The sequence below is a fragment of the Lynx canadensis genome, chromosome C1, assembly GCF_007474595.2.
Source record: "Lynx canadensis isolate LIC74 chromosome C1, mLynCan4.pri.v2, whole genome shotgun sequence".
NCBI classification, from domain to species: domain Eukaryota; kingdom Metazoa; phylum Chordata; class Mammalia; order Carnivora; family Felidae; genus Lynx; species Lynx canadensis.
The window spans coordinates 208142153-208162339 of NC_044310.1; positions in this window are offsets into that span (position 1 = coordinate 208142153).

A 20187-nucleotide genomic window follows, 5' to 3' on the forward strand; every position below is an offset into this window, starting at 1 on the left:
AATTGACCTCCAAATACAATGTTTGATATACAAATATAGAGAGGTGTCAGACAAATGATCACGAACAGAGCCAGCAAGGCTTTTGAACCAGGACTAATATGGATAAGCAATGATGAAGGGAGATTACCTGAGAGTTAACTCCTGTTGTTAATTCAAGGAGACCAACTCTAAAACTGGGGAGAAGGGGAGGAGAGCCAGGAGACCTAGAGTAATCCAGGGAAAAGTGCATTAAGGTGCTGTACTTTGAAAATGGCAGTGTAAATATAAAGGCTAAGGTGAATATGCAATAATTTAAAGGAAAAATCAATAGGCCTTAGTGACTGGATGGATCCAGGAAATGAAGGAAAATGACGATTCAAAATGACGCTGGCATTTGTAGCTCAGGAAATTGAGAACATGGTAATAACTTCTGACAAAACATAGCAGTTAAGGTGGGGGGTTCTTTTGGGGATTGACACGTGTAGAGAGTTCAGCTGTGGACATGAAGTGTCCTGATTGGCATTTTGAGTTCTTTTCTTTTATTTGTTTTTCATGTTTATTTAATTATTTTGAGAGAGAGAGAGAAAGGGTGAGTCAGGGATGGGTAGAGAGAGGGAGAGAGAGAATCCCAGGCAGGCTCCGCACTGTCAGCACAGAGCCTGATGCGGGTCTCGATCCCATGAACTGTGAGATCATGACCCAAGTTGAAATCAAGAGCCAGATGCTTAATCTACTGAGCCACCCAGGTGCTCAGCATTTTGAATTCTTGACACCTGAGTAGAAGAACCACATTGGAGATGAGGATTTGGTAGTCTTCGTAAAGGTGCTGGACCAACACATGAGGAAGGGATAAGGAGAAAGATGGGCTAGAAAAGGAATCAGGAGATTGGATGATTCTGGCAGTTACCCATAATAAGCCAATATATGATCGATTGCCAGGAAATAAATGATGAGTGAAGTTGTTAAAATTCTTAGCCTTCCCTGGGGTGCCTGGGTGACTCAGTCAGTTAAGCATTTGGCTTCGGCCCAGATCATGATCTCACAGTTCCTGAGTTCAAGCCCTGTGTCGGGCTCTCTGCTGTCAGCACAGCAGACTCTCTCTGCCCCTTCCCCACTCACTCTCTCAAAAATAATAAATTAAAAAGAATTCTTAGCCATCCCTGCTGACTACAGTTAATTAAACTTTATTTCATACTTAAAAGTTGCTAAGAGAGTACATCTTAAAAGTTCTCATCACAAGAGAAATATTTGTAACTATTTGTGGTGCTGGATGCTAACTAGAGGTTGTGGTGTGCACTTTGCAATATTTGCAAATATTGAATCATCACGTTGTACACCTGAAATTGATATGATGTTATATGTAAATTACACCTTAATTAAACACACACACACACACACACACACACACACACACAGATTCCCTGCTGGCTTCAGACAAAGATTAGTCCTAAGCATGAAAGACTAGGCTACTGGGCGCCTGGGTGCCTGGGTGGCTCAATCCGTTGAGCGTCCGACTTCGACTCAGGTCATGGTCTTGCGGTCCGTGAGTTCGAGCCCCACGTCAGGCTCTGTGTTGACAGCTCAGAGCCTGGAGCCTGCTTGAGATTCTATGTCTCCCTCTCTCTCTGTCCCTCCCCTACTCGTGCTCTGTCTCTCTCCCTCTCTCAAAAGTAAATAAAGATTAAAAAAATTAAAAAAAAATAGACTAGGCTATCGTGACCTAAGGGGGCATTAGTTCCAAGCATGAAGGCCTAAATTGGAATAGCCCGTGGATCACCTTATTTTCTTTACTGAGCCCTTCAGGTATTATCTGGGTTAATTTTAGAACCTCAAATTGTGGTAGCCAAGAAACTTTATGTTCCTCATTTTACTTTTCCCAAATCTGATCCTTTATTTCTTTCTCTAGAATTATCATATATCCTGAAGTCATTTGGATTGTTTTGCTTTGTTATGGTTTTACATATACCTCTTTCACAACCTAACTTTTTTTTTTTTTTGGTCATTTGGGAAAGGGTGCAAGCAAGCAAAGCGTAAAACACATACATTTTCTATGACTTACTTAGGAATAATATAATGCATTTTAAAGAATCTTTTACGGGGGCGCCTGGGTGGCGCAGTCGGTTAAGCGTCCGACTTCAGCCAGGTCACGATCTCGCGGTCTGTGAGTTCGAGCCCCGCGTCGGGCTCTGGGCTGATGGCTCAGAGCCTGGAGCCTGCTTCCGATTCTGTGTCTCCCTCTCTTTCTGCCCCTCCCCCGTTCATGCTCTGTCTCTCTCTGTCTCTAAGAATAAATAAACATTAAAAAAAATTAAAAAAAAAAAAAAGAATCTTTTACGTACTTATAATGTACGAAAAGAAAAAGGCACTGTAGAACAGCGCTTCTCTGAAAACAACTCTGTCACTCTCTCCAAGCCTAACAGGTGAGTAGCAAATAACCCACTTGACAACCATTTTGAGGAAAGACTAGGAGAAAGGAAGAACTTTAACAGCCCACAGACACAGACGAGAGCTGAAGCAGAGCAAAGAGGCAGAGACTGATGGGAGCAACTCTATGTTTGTCTCCATTTTGAATAATTCAATGCAGCTGTGTAATTTAAGAGGCTGTATATCATTAAAGCATGTGTGTTAGGTAATATTTGATTCATATTCGTAAAAGCTCAGCTTTCAAAGCCTTTTTCCCCGCCTTTATGTTGGCTAGGGGAAATAAGTTCACTGAGTTTGGTGAATAGTCAAATGATCAAAGATCAATCAAGAGAAGAGTTAAGAATGGTGGTCATGGCTATTATTTGACAGGAAGCCCGCGGGTATAGACAAGGGATTATTTTTATCAGTTTTACCAAGATATAATTCACACATAATATAATCCACCCATTTAAAAGGCATGATTTTACCATATCCATGGAGTCATATCACTACAATCAATTTTAGAACATTTTTATCAACTCAAAAAGAAATCCTATCCATGCTCCTTCGTCATCATCCGCCCTTAACCCATGACTGTCTGGTCCCATGTGGGAATGCCATACCTGCAAATAATGAATGTTTCTCCTATAAAGCCCTCAAAATCATACAATAAAGTTAACTGCTAACAGAAGAAAAAGTCTTAAATATGTTTTGAACAGAAATGCAGTTGCCCATATCAAATGAATATTATACTATTTCTCTTGTGTATACGGTGATAGTTTTTCATTCCCAAAGCACTTGTTTTCATTATCCTGTCCCGAGAATCATTCACTTCTCCAGGCAGGACTGAGCCAGCAGCTGGATTATAAAATTATGTCATGGGCAATCCCATCAGCACCTCGGCGCAAGCTCAGAGGTTGAAGAGTAAAGTTCACTGGAAAATTTCCAGCAAGAAAAGATCTCCTTTAGGTGGCCAGAGATTCATCTTGGAATTGATTGTCGTCTATTACTGCAAGAGCCCCCCATGGTCAGGGCTTCTGCAGGAACTTCTGAATGTTTGCAATATCCCCAAGCTGCCGGAACCGCGCCCTGCACACACACGGGGGCTGGATAAAGGTTACCGCCTGACTGACAGTCTTTCCCTGGGTGCCCAGACTGAGAGATTTGCAAAGTGTTTCAGTTTGTAGCTGTCACGGTGATCAAAGGGTAGCAGAAGGAAAGTTTTTTCTTTGAGGTCAGCTTTCAGCTGCTATAAATTAGTCATGGATCACAATAGGAAAGAGAGACAACAGATTGGGATGCAGTGAGAAAGTGGGGAAGGTCCACAGATCCTATATGTTACTTGTGGCCGACGTTATCTTCTTGGTCATGTTTATCTAACAGATTAACTCAATGGAAAGTGCCACTTTAACAGACAACATTGTCATCCATTAGTATAGATAGATCTGGGACAGATTTGTAGTCATAATTAATAGAGGCATTTAGAGGAAACTTGTTTTGTGGCCAACACTGGGAAATTAAATATCCTTTATAGTGTATAATCATTTTGTTCTCCATATTATTTTCAGTAACTATAATTAAACCATTGTTAAGTATCAGAAATACCCAAGGAAGGGGGAACCGATAATGTGGTTGGGAAATGGCATAAGACAGATGAATAATGAAGCTTAGCAGATAAGAAGTAATAATGTCACCTTCACTTTTTTTATTATTATTTTTGCATGGACAGAAAATTCACCTCTCATATCATATCCTCTCTGAGTTACAATGGTGATCAAAATTCTGATTGATAAAAGAGCCACATGAACTCTGTTCCTTAGGTTTCTATGAACATAATGGAACATCATGCATTTCATTTCTAAAATGGTTTGATTGCCAAAATATGGCATAAAAATTTCCATGTGGAGACGTTAACACAAATTACACTTGGAAAATGTAATAAAAAAGATGGCTCAGATTTCAGATTTTTTAAATCTCTTTTCTTTTAGAAATAAGGCTTTCCTGTAATTTCTTGATTATAGGATTTTAATTAAAAAATGCCACATCACCCCTTATTTTATGATTATGTTAGCAGCAATGCCAATTTTAAAAAAACAATTTAGGGGCGCCTGGGTGGCACAGTCGGTTAAGCGTCCGACTTCAGCCAGGTCACGATCTCGCAGTCCGTGAGTTCGAGCCCCACATCAGGCTCTGGGCTGATGGCTCAGAGCCTGGAGCCTGTTTCCGATTCTGTGTCTCCCTCTCTCTCTGCCCCTCCCCCGTTCATGCTCTGTCTCTCTCTGTCCCAAAAATAAATAAACGTTGAAAAAAATTAAATAAAAAAACAATTTAGAATATTGGCTGAAGAATCTGATGCTACCCTGCAAGATCTCCTTTCATTTCCCCATGTATTTTATTCCTAATTTTATTAGCTCTGATATTCTTGAACCAGCCTCCCATCTCCCATCATTGTAACCTTCCCTGCACACCAAAGGTGGTAATTTATAAGTCATAATTACAAGATTTTCTGCAGGGCAGCCGCATGGAAGCTCCTCACTTAAATCTGTCCCATCCCATGGCCCTCACATACATGGAATATTTCCAAATTGCTTGTATCAACGTTCTGAGGTTTCACAGTGATAGACTTGACTGTAAAGCTGATTAACTTTTTCGAAATGAACAAACGAATGCATGTAGCTCAACACGAGCTAATTCACACACACACACACACACACACACACACACACACACACACACATATATATGAGTATAAGGCAAACCTAAAGAAACTGCAAGTAATGAGATTTTTTTACTTCCCAAATTAACCTGGTACCCAAATTGTGGAATTCAACTGCATTTTCATTTTTCCAATTTTCTTAGCCATTATGACATTTGTAATAACATATTTAGTGCCTCCCTTGCCTGATAGAATATGATAGACTATAAACTCCACAAAGGCAGAGAACACGTTAGTCTTATTGATCAGGCCTTTGGTAGATATCAAACACCTAGCCTAGAGCCAGGTACACAAAGAATACGGGTTGAATGAACACATAAGTGGAACAGACTTGCTATCTTGCTGTTAATGTACAGGGAGACGAGGTGACGTCCTATCAGAAGGTAAACGATGATGAGTCAGGGAGACTTAATGCTCTGGGTGTGTTCAGTGCCTGAATCTTTGTGAAAGTTCAATAAAAATTGACAACAGCAAGTTGTAAGCCTCAGGGGAATGGTGAACAGCTGTCAGTAAAATGGATAATGGTCATATAGTTAATCAATTTACATTACAAGTGGTTCAATTGAAGATCCATTCATTCATTGAGCAAACATACCTCTAGAATTTAATATATCAATAACGTCATGCTCAACCTCACAGTTTAAAGCTTTATTAACTTTTAAACTTTCTATTCAGGGGTAAAGCAACCAAACGTTGTTCTCACATATTGTTAAAAAAAAACGTTTTAAAGCTTTGTATAATTTCTTGAGGTGACTATCTCTCTTTTTTTTATGCCATCTGCATTCAGATGTTTGCTAATATATAAAAAAGGGAATTGTTTCTCAGGTTTTAACTTTAATTAATTGCAAAATAGTGTCATTATGTTAATTATCATGTTAATTTACAAAGGCAGGAAAGTATATTGCAATGAGTTAGAAATGTGTTTTTTTTAATAGCAAATCTTAAAATTCTAACAAAGACTGTTAGTTATTTATAAAATCACTAGAAAACTGGGTAAATATATTTGATCAATATAAATCTATGATTACACGTGTTTTAAGTGGCAAGGCTTTAAAAAAGTCTTGTTAATTAAGTATAATGTAACTAGAAAATTGGAGAAAAGTAGATGTTATCTTCAACATTTTAGCTACTGCTGTTTTTATCATATAATACATTTTATATGATCTCATTTTAGAGAAGAGTGGACTTTACTTAATGACAATAAATGTCTTCTCAGGGATAGAGGAGAAATCAATAACAAAACTCGGATATCCATCTGTATTTTGTGGAATTTCTGCTTGTAAATCTGCTATTACAACTGAAGAAAATAAGTCCTATTGGAATGGCTTAAAAGCCATAAATATTGAAACTGGATTGAAATTTCCTTAGACATCAACCCAGTGATTAATATTGACATAAATTGATCATGTGAATTCCCAACTTGAAATTCTAGGTGGCTCCCAACTCTCCATGTTTGTCTAGAGAGTAAACTTCAAACCCTTCACAAGACATTCTAAATCCAGTCTTCTGTTTTTCAGTTTTATCTTCCACCATTTCCACCTGTCCTCACTGCCGACATCTTTTATTCCAACCACACTAGCCAATTGCCAGCATTGGAAAGTGCCTCATTCCAAATACTTTTGCACACATACGTGGGTCCCTTTGACAAACTTCTTCCCATGCTCCATGGCTTCAAATTCTCATTAAAAACTCAAAATGTCATTCCTTCTTTGAGTGCCTTCCATACCACCCAGGTCATGCTCTCATCTTTGCCGTGTGGCTCTTTTGACACTTCTCACTTTGGTTGTGAGTACATTAGACTTCTGGGTCTCTATCAGAATGTGGACTCCCTAAAACCAAGGTTCATGCCTTAAAAGCTTTTTAAATTTTTTTTTAATGTGTATTTATTTTTGAGAGAGAGAGAGAGAGAGAGAGAGAGAGAGAGAGAGCATGAGCAGGGGAGGGGCAGAGAGAGAGGGAGACACAGAATCTGAAGCAGGCTCCAGGCTCGGAGAGCTCGGAGAGCAGGGCTCAAACCCACGAACCATGAGATCGTGACCTGAGCCGAAGTCGGACACTCAACGGACTGAGCCACCCAGGTGCCCCTTTGGGAGCTTTTTAGACACTCCAGTGCCAAGCACGGTGCCCACTAGTTCTTCAGTCCATACTAGATATGACAACTATTAACTTTTAATCACCTAGTGATTCCAAGGGGGAAGGAAGGAGCTCAGAGAGATTTCCTCAACTGAGGCAGAGTCACATTTCTAATACTGACCTCAAGGAATTAAAAAATAAAAGTTTGCTGTCTGCATTGCTTCTGATATTCTGGCTAAGTGCCTTGGTATTCACCTACAATATAATAGCAAGAATGTCCTATCTCATGTTTTCCCAATATTGCTACATTCTACTCTCAGTTACACCTTTTGTGGCAGAGATTGCCTCATCTGCTTTCTTGCATGGCCAGGCATCTCAAAACGAGGATTGACTTTAGGATGCCTGGGTGGCTCAGTTGGTTGAACATTCAATTCTTGATTTCGGTTCGGGTTATGATCCCAGGGTTGTGGGATCGAGTCTTCCATCAGACTCTGTGCTGACAGCTAAGAGCCTGCTTGAGATGCACTCTCCCTTTCTCAAAATAAATAAATGCAAATTAAAAAAAAAGATTGACCTTGGTGCCATTATAGTAACATAGAGTTTTTGTTTAGTATCATTACTGTCTGAAAGAAATATGTTCATTAAATTTGCAAATGATGCTAAATTGGATGGTTTTGAATTCACAAGTGAATGTGAAAAGATAAAATAAAATGATCTGAGGAGGTTAGAAATATGGCCAGGAAAACAGCAACACAATCAACAACAACTATGGAAACATAAAAACTAGTATCTGTGACGGAAAATAAGCAGAAATTCAGTTGCTCTGTGCGGGGGAAAATGGAGTATAAGTTTCTAACTCTTTGAGGTTCTGTGTAAATACCAAGACATTAATTTTCAATAAAATGTTGCTTTATTAATGCAGGCTTTTTTTATAGGCAGATCTCATAACACATAATATATACTGAGACATCATTGTTTGAGGTCAGTAAATGGAAAATGGTATTAACCCTGGTTTATAGACTGGGAAAACTTTTAAAGAACTATCCAATTTGTTCAAGGTCACTGGAAGAGCTATTGACACTTATTCTTAACAGATAATTACTGAGATTGAGTTTAAATATATCCACTAATTGCAATTGCGTATTTGCCTAGTTTACTTCTTCAATTTACCTTGCATTCTATTTAGATACTAGAGATATCTTTTTCTAAGATCTAATTGAAATTTAGCATCACTACAGCTTAATCTATTCTTTCCAACTTGTGGGACATTCCTAAACAGGCAATTCATTTCATATAGACGTGGGGACAAAAGAATTAGAGAGAAGGCTGGGTTTGAGGTTTTGGCGTTAGAGGATATATTATGTCCTTATTCATAAAAAAGTGCTGGTCATTCCCGGTGAGGGAACGACACCCTACCACTGCATACCATTTAAGGTCCTTGGACTATTCAGAAATACCTAAAAAAATACTTAAAAAAGAAATGCGGGTCTGAGTTACCTCACACGTACACATCTGCCTTGTATACAACTGGCCTCTGGGAGTAGCATATGGGAAATTTACCAAAGAGGCTGGGTCAAGCCAAGTGATCCCATGGATCATGGTCCATGAACAAACCAAGCCAAAGAGGAAGAGAAAAGAGGTTGGCTGTGAGCATACCTAAAATGGGAAAGTAGGAAGGAACTAGATTCTTCTTCAAGTGGAAGGGACAAGTAATGAATTGAAATCAGAATCCTTGAAGTAGAAAAAACGACTGAGAACTGAATAAAGCAAATGAAGGGAGCCACGCGGGAGGCTCAGTCCACAGGCCTTCACACTGTGTTAAAGAAGGAAGAATATAATGGAAAGAAGAGAGCAAAGTGCCTCCCCATGAAATTTTCCAGAGTTAATATAATTTCCAAAAGGAAAATATCCTACGTGTTAGATACAATCATGAATAAAGGGATTCAATTTAGTCATGGACAATTATTGTCTATTTCCAGAATTTTCTAGAGACGGTAGGGTTGCTACCTTGCTCTTTCCTGATCTCACAAGTTAGAGAACACCACCACCCTCTCGTTATCTCTAGACCTGTCAGAATACTTTATTTTCCTCATAATGCTTATCACAACCTGTAATGGCATTGTTCATTTATTCACTGTTTTTGCCTTCCTCAGTTACTATAGAATGTAATTCCTACCAAAGCAGAGAGCTCAGCCATTTTGTTCACTACTGTATTCCCAGTGACTAGCACAGAGCTGGGACATACTAAATAATATATCACTCCTTCATTTTCTCAATGTGTGTATACACACACACACACATACACATACATTGAGAGAATGAAGCAGTGAGTATTTTTTTTTTTCAATTTTTACATATGGGGAAATGTAAATTCTAGTGTTATTCTTCCCTCTACTGTATGTGTAGGATACCAAGGTGTGGTGGTGGGGGACATTGTTCCTATAATCATTTCACAAAATGGATCAGCGCTATTTTCTTTTCTGTCGTTTCACTTCTCACATTATCCTTTTTTACATGCAAGAATTGTTAAATAGCTGGGGGAAGTATTTATATTTCCATATATATATATATATATATATATATTTTACTTTTCTGACTCCAAGAAAACATTAGGGCAGCTTGATTGATGATGCTAAGGCCAGAATCAGAGGCAGAATATAATGAGATTCCAGGTGCTTGTTTGGGCTGCCGATTGTATCAAAAAATATTGTAAAACCTCCCACTGTCCTTATACAGAGGGGTAGCAGGCAGAGCTTGAGAAAGCCTCCCTGAGATGGCTGGGTCATTCCATCCACATCTTCCTCCCCTGGCCAACTTCTTTTTCTTCCTTTACACCACCAGTGAGGGAGATGCCACGGCATAAATGATGGCCATCCTACCCTGGCATATTTGGAGCAGGAGAAATCTCTCCACTCTTGATTATATTATTTCTTGCCTTTTCCCCAAGAGTGTTTTTTGCTTGTTTTGTTTTTATGAGGTGAGACACAGAATTCCAAAGCAACTATTTTAAAACACGGGTCGTGAGCATCTATGTCATGTATTGGTTTCGAGACAATGCAACTATGAGGTTAAAATCAGAGAACTTAGCCATTCACTTTTTCATTCATTCATTCATTCGTTCATTCATTCATTCAACGTATGTTGCTCTCTAAGTGCCAGGCACTGTTCTAGACATGGAGGATGCAATAAACTCATGATGCAAAAATGCAACAGAATTTCAGGTTAAACAGAGAACCACTAACTGGTGGGAAGCCTCCCTAAAGAGAGAGGGCCAGGTCAAGATCTTTGAGCAGGGCATTCTAAACGGCTGTCTCTGCAAAAGTCCAAAGTAGAGTGAAGTGCAAAGCATAGAAAGAAGAAGCATGGTTGGAACACATACTCATGGGGAAACGGTATGAGATGCTCAATATTGAGATTTCTTAGACACCCATGACTTCATAGCACAGCTGGTAAAAGACGAGCGAGTTCCAATTCGTCCTATTTCTGATACAAAGGTAGTTGATCGTACACCCATCTGGCATATTATGCAGAGCATTTAGCCTACTAGAGACATACATGGTTTTGCGATGAATTACCTAAAGAGCCTACTTAGTCCCTGTACTTTATGCTTTTAATATTACCAATGTCTTTTCTGAGGCTTTTTTCAATTAAGCCTTCCCTTTACTTCCTGTTAGTAGTGGGATGATATATATATATATATATATATATACACACACACACATATATATAGTAGCTATTTGCAGGAGTACTATTAACAAGTATTACAATGTGGGTTCAAAGGAAATAAAAACTTTATTAATAAAATAAGAGATTTTGCAAATTCAACAAACCAAACTCCCTTTTTATATGCTTTGCCAACAGTTGTAACCACACCCTTGAGTACATTAATTCTTCAGATCTCTGTAGGGACTCACACGCATGTACCTCTGCCTGTGGGGTGGAGATTTGCAAGCAACAGGATTCGATTAGAAGCAAAGAACGTTTTAGTCATGCAAAGATATTAACTTCTCTGTGCCTAAGCTACTTTCTTCCGAATACAGCCTAAGAGAGAGCTCATCCCTCTGAATGTTTGACAAAGTGACATTCCACAAGGAGCCGTGTTAAGGAGATAGTGCCTCTGAAGGTTTGTACTCGACTGTGCCCACCTGAGAATAAGAGCTTCCATTATTTCCTCGTGTGTACTTAGAGCTTTACTCATACTGTCATGCGTGGTTAATAGCAAAACCACCCAGCTCCAGTAATTCTCCTACTCAAGTAAGATGGGTGTGGTGGGTAGAAAACTAACTATTAAATTACAACTATACACTGTATTTCCCAGCAAGCTTTACAGCTGAGGGAAAAGGTTCGGAGAGATGACTTATCCAAGGTCACTTGGCAAGTTAGTGCCGGGATCAAGATTGCGGTCAGCCAGAACATATTGCGATATATTCTGTATCTTCAGAATATAGTCCCTCTGGGAAGTCTGTTGCCAGTTTTATTCCGAAGTAAGGAGGAACTTGCAAACTACTTTATTTAAAAATTGGAACATTGAAAACGTTCTTTAAAAACTTCCCTGATTAAAGAATTTAGGGCATTGACCTCCCGAGGGCGAGTCTGGGGAAGCCTGAACATTACTCTTCCTTGGAGGACTTCTCGTCCCCCCCTTCTGTATTCTACTCTGCTAATCCTTCCCTCTATCCGGCTCTGAAAAAACCTGATGTTGGTAAATTGTGTATATTCATGTTACTCTGCCGTTGTCACAATAGCAGTTCTGTTTCAGTGGGGTTTTGTTTTGTTTTGTTTTTCTTGTTTTGTTTTTGAGAGAGAGCGCACATGAGGTGGGGACAAGGGCAGAGGGAGAGAGAGAGAGAGAGAGAGAGAGAGAGAGAGAGAGAGAGAGAGAGAGAATCTTAAGCAGGCTCCATGCTGATTACAGAGCCTGACAGGGGGCTCAATTCCATAACCCTGGGATCAGACTTGAGCTGAAATCAACAGGCAGATGCTCAACTGACTGAGCCACCCAGGCACCCCTGTTTCAGTCTCGTCTTTAGAGGAGAACAAAAGGCTTTGAATCTTTCCATAGACTTTCTGTAGTGTTTGGCTAAGTTTGAGGGCTTCTTTCACTTTTAATATTACACCATTGGTATTGGGAACTATAGTAATGACCTATTTGAATAAATCTTTCATAAAAAAAAAGCTTCAAAAATGTTATTTCATCATCCAAAAGTTGTGTGATATTAACACCTGACTTTACTTATCAAATACTTACCAAATCAAAGCACTGAGGGAGGATCCTGTATTGAAATAAAATGAAACAAAACCCCAAGCCTCAAACTGATAGGCTTTAAATCTAGGATGTATTCTCGGATCTTCATTCATTCAGCATTAATTGTGCAGACATGCATTGAGCGTCCACCATATCCAGAGCCCCAGGGATTTCTACTGAGACAGACTACTTGCACCAATGGAACTCGCGATCCAGAGGGAGATGCTGTCATGTAAACATAGTTATCATGCGATGTGTTAAGGACAACATGACAAGCATTAAAACAACAATATACGGACACCCATTGTCTTTTACACTTAGGTTCCCCAGGCATTGAATTTTGTCTGGGAAATTGTCAGCAGAGCTTTGTCAGAGATTTTAGAACTTGGATATTTCAGGAAGCCAGAATCCACCATTTCTCCAAATTCCAAGTAGATTTTGTTAAAGATTTTATCGATGTTTGGGCAGAAACAAAAAGATTTTTTAAAAAAGGTGAAGACAGTTTTCCTTTATTAGGTGTATGTGAGAGAGAGACAAAGACAGAGACAGTGAAAAGGAAAAGACATTGAAATTATTACCCAGAAAACACCAAGGACTAAAACTGGCCTTCCTTGAGGAATAGGTGAGCCCTTATGGGAGGATCTATAATACTAGTGTTTTTTTATTTTATTTTATTTTATTTTATTTTTTTATTTTGCCTTTAGTGGGCCACCAGTAAATTATGGTTCACCACGTTTTTAACCATATAGATAGATAGATATAGATATATATCCATATACCTATATAGACATGGATATAGATAGAGATAGAGAAATCCATTCTGCTCATTGGCACTTTGCTAAGATAACTCAGGAAATCTGCTGTCTGATTTTTCTGAGATTCAAAATTTTGCTTTGGTCATTTCTGCATTAATAAAATTCTCTGTAATAAGAATTTCAGGGTTGAACTTAATATTTTGATTTTATCTCTCTTCACTGACAGATAGTTGTACTGATTTTAATATACTTCAATGGTCCATGAATGCATATATCCTAGGAATATCAAGACTGTTTAATCCCTAACCTTTCACACACTTCTCTTTAAATTTGAAAAGGAACTTCAAAACATCACATCCAGCTTCTTCACTTTTCAGATCAGAGAAATGAACCCAAATGAATCAGAGTGAATTGCCAGACATTGGTGAAAAATCCAGAAATACAGCCTTGTTTTATTCCAGTCCAATATTCTTTTCTCTACGAAAACTGCCTCATTTGTAGCTTTTCACAGATAATTTTGAATTATTTGCTTATGTTTTGAATATCTGGATTCTTTGAGTGTCCAAAATAATGTGTGAAATAAAAGGCTACCCAAATCTTCCACAACAAAGCAACTGAATTTATTTTGAAATGCCATTCAGTAAAGCCAAGTCTCAAAGGGGTTTCAAGACTATCACATTCCAAGGTATTTTTAGACGAGAAGAGAATAGAATTCTGGAAGCATGGACCTTCTCATTAAACAATTTAATACCAGTCTCCTAAGAAACCAATTTAGGCTGTGAGGTTGATTCTCCAAGGACATATTAAGAGTGCCAGGTTTGTCTTTCCTTATGACCTTTAGATTCTTTTTCCCCTCTGCTCACCCACTCCCCCCCAAAATATTAGACTGGAACTCTGTCTGCCATCTGGGAAATTTTGAAGACAAAATAAATATGAAAACATGAGACTTTTATTTATTTTTTTTTAAATTTTTTTTTCAACGTTTATTTATTTATTTTTGGGACAGAGAGAGACAGAGCTTGAACGGGGGAGGGGCAGAGAGAGAGGGAGACACAGAATCGGAAACAGGCTCCAGGCCCTGAGCCATCAGCCCAGAGCCCGACGCGGGGCTCGAACTCACGGACCGCGAGATCGTGACCTGGCCGAAGTCGGACGCTTAACCGACTGCGCCACCCAGGCGCCCCAACATGAGACTTTTAAATACTATGGATACGAATCTCAAAGGAAAAAAATTCTTTCCTTAAAAATTCCTTTTTAAATTTTTTATTAAATATAGTTTTAATGTTTATTTATTTGTGTGTGTGAGAGAGAAGGCAACCAGGGGAGGAACAGAGAGAGGGGGAGAGAGACACAGTATCTGAAGCAGGCTCCAGGCTCTGAGCTGTCAGCACAGAGCCCGGTGCAGGGCTTGAACTCACGAACTGAACTGTGAGATCGTGAGCTGAGCCAAAGTCAGACGCTTAACCGATTGAGCCACCCAGGCACCATTGCTTAAAATTTCAATGTCAAATCTTGTAAGAATCTAATGATCTTTGAAATATATTATTAGATATATCTATATCAGAAAATCATTATTCTAATTCTTTAAGAACACTCAAAGCAAATATTATAAGGCATGTTAGCTAGAATTTAAAGAAAAATCTTAAACATAAATAAAAAATTAAAAAAGAATTCCTGGGGCGCCTGGGTGGCGCAGTTGGTTAGGCGTCCGACTTCAGCCAGGTCACGATCTCGCGGTCCGTGAGTTCGAGCCCCGCGTCGGGCTCTGGGCTGATGGCTCAGAGCCTGGAGCCTGTTTCCGATTCTGTGTCTCCCTCTCTCTCTCTGCCCCTCCCCCGTTCATGCTCTGTCTCTCTCTGTCCCAAAAAATAAATAAACGTTGAAAAAAAAAATTAAAAAAAAAATAAATAAAAAAGAATTCCTTTATCTTATCTTATGTATTCTGCTACTAAAATTGCAACACATAGTCATATTAGGAAATCTTCATAAGCCTACCACCCAGTTACGGCTTCTGTTAATTACTTGTGCACTTTTAATCCAGAATTTATTTCACTGCACCTACCCATGTATCTATTTCTGTGTCTCCCTCCCTCTCTCTTAGTAAAATCTGTACCCACCTTCTTTCTACAATTTTCATGTTGTTTTACTCCAACATTTGCCTTTGTTTTTGTTGATGTCCTCAAATATCATTCAAATATATGAGTTTAATTTTGGCAAGTTGACCTCCTTGAAAGGATCATAATTAAGTCAGTCAATTCTTTTTTTGGGCATTCAGATTATGTTTGTGTGTGAATTTTGATACAATAAAAATCAGCATGTTTTAAGCGCTTACTATGAGGTATATAGTTTTATTAACTCACTGAAACAATTCATGATGTAAATACAAGTCTTGTGCAGAGACGTTGTAAGGGGATTTCAGAAGATAAGGTACTTGCCCAAGGTCATACTGCTGTTAAATGGAGAAATCTGAGTTTGATCCAAAATCAAAAGTCCATGTTCTCAACCAGGCTATAATGCCACCACATGGATATTTCTCTTTTGAATACTTTCAAGTCCTTTGCCTGCTTTTTAACTGGCATGATAATCTTGCTATTCACTCATTAAGAATACTGTACATCGAATACCTCTTTTCTCTTTAATTTGCCCTGACATCTTTTTGTACACTAAATTCAGAGCACATTGTGACTAGATTTGTAATCTGTCAATATTTTGATAGTTACTGGTAGTAAAATTTAATATCAGCAAAGCCAGATTGTCTCCCTGTTTTTATTTTTTTTCCAATACCTTTGGCTATTTAGATGAATTTCAGGTTTATTTTGCGAAGTCTCAAATCATTTCCAACTGGGAATTGCATGAGCTCTAGCAGTTAACTGGAGAACAATGAGTATACATTTCTTTAATCAGCCTCTGGATATTGATTGAATTCCTACTATGTGTCATGCACTGCTCTCTGAGCCTTCTCTCCAACAGTGAACGATACAGACAAAAATCCCAGCAATCTATCACAGACCTTACCTTCTTGCTGGGAGATACTGAAAATAAACCGGCAAATAGCTTCAATATCTGGGTTGTCAGGAGGTGATGAGTGAGATAGGGAAGAGTTGGTGGTGGGGTACAGCCTCTGGAATACTGAAAGTACACTTTTTCAGATCTCCTTCTGACTCTTATGACATCTATTCATCTTCGTACAGACATTTGGCCTTATGTTCTTAGATGTTTTCATTGCTATTAACATAGGATCTTTGTTACGTTATCAGAGTTCATCTAAAAATCTACTCATTCGTTTCAATGTGTTTCTGACTATCTTACTGCTTGCTCTTACCTAACTGTAGTTCCATTTGTTCTCCGAGTGTTAACATTGTTCTATTATGTCATCTGGAGAGAATATTTTTACTTCTCTGCTCTGATGGGTATATTTATTTTTAGGTTTCTTGTCTTCTGCTATTGTCTAGATTCTGGACGCTCGAAAAAGTAGTTGGCCAACTATTGCCAAGGGCCAAATCCAGTGTTCAACCTGTTTTTGTAACATGTCTTATTGGAATATGGCCACACCCATTTGTTTAAAAATTATGTGTCTGTTTAGTGCTAAATTGGCAGAGTTGAATAGTTGTGATACAGACCACATGTCTGTGAAGACCTAACCTACCTCTCCTCTGGAATATTATTGGAGTATAATCTAGTCCTAACTTCAAATATGCACTGGAATCACCTGCAGGGCTCCTTAACAAAGTGCTGCCCCTGCCTACACTCTTCCTTATATGTATGATATATATGATATTTGTTTTTCATTTTAGTATTTACGCATCAAACTGCATTGACAAGAAAATCCTGATGCCATTTTTATAGTATACTTCTGAAGTGAACATATTAGGTCTCTGCTGTCCTCATCATACGAAGTAGGAAATTTTGAACATTTTATTGTGTTCTGATCCAGGTTATATAATCTAGAAACCACAGTTTCTTTTAATAGCTTATGAAATTTCAACTGCAAGTACATCTGCATTCTGACTTTGAATTGAAAGCAATCCTTTATAACTTGAAAAAATGAGTCTAAGTTTATAGATCTCTTTATTTTTTCCCTACTTGGTATAAGGGTCAATTTTGTTAATTTCAACTTTTCCCCCAGAAGACCGTCTGTTTTACATAGGATAGTAACTGTTATTTACTGATGACTTAAAAATAGTTTCCTCCTCTTTTAACCCAAATTGCATATGTATTTCTTATCTTTGCAATTTTATTGGACATGCCATAAGGTTGTCTTTTGATGGCATTGTGGGTTTAATAGCTCCCTTTTCTCTTGCTAAAAAACAGCACTTATTTTCCTAATGCACTATTTTTTACATCCGCTTTATTTCTCCCTGTTTCTTCGTTGTTTATTTATTGTCATGGGGCATCTTTAATGACAATATTTGAGTACATTTTAAGAAGGATCTGATTTATTTGGCGTTTCCTGGGATGCCGCCATAACTCACAGAGATTTACAAGATGTGCTTTTAATCAGTTTACACCACGAATGTTATTTTCATTTTGTAAATCTGTACAATCCAATGGAAATTTGATACTGGCTTTTTTCTTAAAATGTTACTATTATTTATAGAATTACTACTATAACCTTACATATTTAATGGAAGCTATATATTTTGTTTTTTCAATATGTAGACAATATGTTGCACCATGTTAAAGTAATTTTACACGGAACAATTCATGTTTAAACACTCGGCATGCTAGAATGTATTAATTCCACAAGAATTGTCTGAATTTTGAAACTTCATAATATTGTACCTAAAACTGAAATAGATGATGTTTAATCCAGAACGAAGCAGTAAAAATCATTTGCCTGTTTCCGCCAATGTTTCAAAGAGTATATTGGCTAAAAAACAATGCCCCAAATTGGGAGAAATGGGATTTCCTCTTATTTCCTTTCTATTGTTTCTCTACTTCAGTTTGACAATTGCTACAGTTATCTTTGTTATTAGTCTTTAACTTTTACTTCTTTAGGCTGCCAGGGAAATTAGAGGCCACATGAAAGCAAATGTCTTCTTTAATGAGAGCGAGTCAATTTGCAGGGAACTTTCATTATGGAGTCTATTTTCTGTGTCCCATTTGAAGCTAATGGCCATGTTCTAGTGCTCAGGGAAGAGCAAGTTTAGTTTGTGGCACAAACGCATCGTTCTTGGGTTGCTCTGCACTTGTCCCTTGTTCTTGGTGGAACAAAAATGCTACTGAAATCCCATGAGGGAACATGATGCGTAACTATTGGCATTTGCTGACCTCATCTTATTCTGTTTAGGAAAATGTGCACTTCTTAAGTTATTCCTTTTTGCGATGTTTCCAAGTGAGGCTGTTTTTACTGTGAAGTCATTTGAATTGGACGGAACTCCTTGTTACCAGTTTGCCTTCTGCTCAGGAGGAGGAGAGGAGGAGGATGCCCCTCATCCCTAAACTGTGGCTAATCAGTGACCGTTGAGACTGAACTTTACCGAGAGCAGACGTACCATTCGCTGGGAATATTGCGGCCCTACAGAGTTCGATCAAGTTATTATTTTGGAACTCGTCAAATGTGTTTGGTCTCCATACCCCACTGACATGAAGGATCCTCGGTGCGATGCTTTCTCGTTGCCTTGTAGAAATTGATCCTAAAAACCAGCAACTCTTGAAAGATCACGACCGTCTGCTAATTGAATCAAATGCCTCCTGTATTAAGAGTTACATTCCAACAGTGTCCGTTCGTGCAGTATTTCTTATGCCCTGGTGTATTGAAGTGTATTCTGTCACGATTCTGAAACGAAACAATTCTTCCGGTAGTGGGTCCCCACTGACAAAAACAAACGCAGCCCTGGTTAAAACACCAAACAGTCACTTGTTAGCCTGCCAGCACATTCAAGCCTATAAGCATCTAACTTCTATTACTGACCTTTGCATTGCAAGAGCGTCTGCAATTCTTTTTTTAAGATATTTATTATTTTTGAGAGAGAGAGAGAGAGAGACAGAGTGCACAGGGGAAGAGAGAGAGAGGGAGACACAGAATCTGAAGCAGGCTCCAGGCTCCGAGCTATCAGGACAGAGCCCGACGTGGGGCTCGAACTCACGAACCTAGAGATCATGGCCTGGGCCGAGGTCAAACGCACAACTGACTGAGCCACCCAGGTGCCCCTAACGTCTGCACTTCTATGCGCTGAATATTTTAGCAAAAATTGGCCCGTTTATTTATATAAATGTATATCAAAGCATCTTTTCTCACTTTTTAAATTGAAACTACCATTACTTGGCACATAGAGTTATTAATGGTACAGATGAAGACAAGGAAATCACGCAAGTATTCTGGTCTTTGAACTAGGTCCCGGTGCCCACCAAAGTCTCTGAGTAAAGACAGCTCTTCTTGGCAAAAATGAATGTTAAAACACATAGACTTCTAGGGTCCAAATTAAGATTTTCTTGGCCACTTGAGGAGAAGGACTTGTAGGGGCACCTGGGTGGCTCAGTTGGTCGGGCGTCCGACTTCCGCTCAGGTCATGATCTCACGGTTTGTGGGTTTGAGCCCCACGTCGGGCTCTGTGCTGACAGCTCGGAGCCTGGAACCTGCTTCGGATTCTATGTCTCCCTCTCTCTCTGCCCCTCTCCCGCTGCGCTCTCTCTCAAAAATAAATAAACATGAATTTTTTTTTTTTTTAAAGAGAGAAGGACATGTAGAGAATGCTGTTTAAGTCCACGAGGACTCACCTACCACTGCCAGTCGTGGAGAAGCACCCATTAGGTGGTATCTTTTAAGTGTTGTCAGAAAGAAAAGAGCAAAAGAGATTGATTGGCACATTCCTCTGCCAGAGAGAGAGAGAGAAAAAAAAAATGAGCAAACAAAGCTGGATCACATAGTTAATATGTAAGCAGTAGCAGATTAGCACTGGGGAGAGGTTGATTATAATAAATGATAATGCCCCTGAGGAGGATTAAAAGAACATGTCCACACGTGGCATATGCTTTCCCTCTCTTATTTGAAATAGGCACTTGTAGGTTTGAGG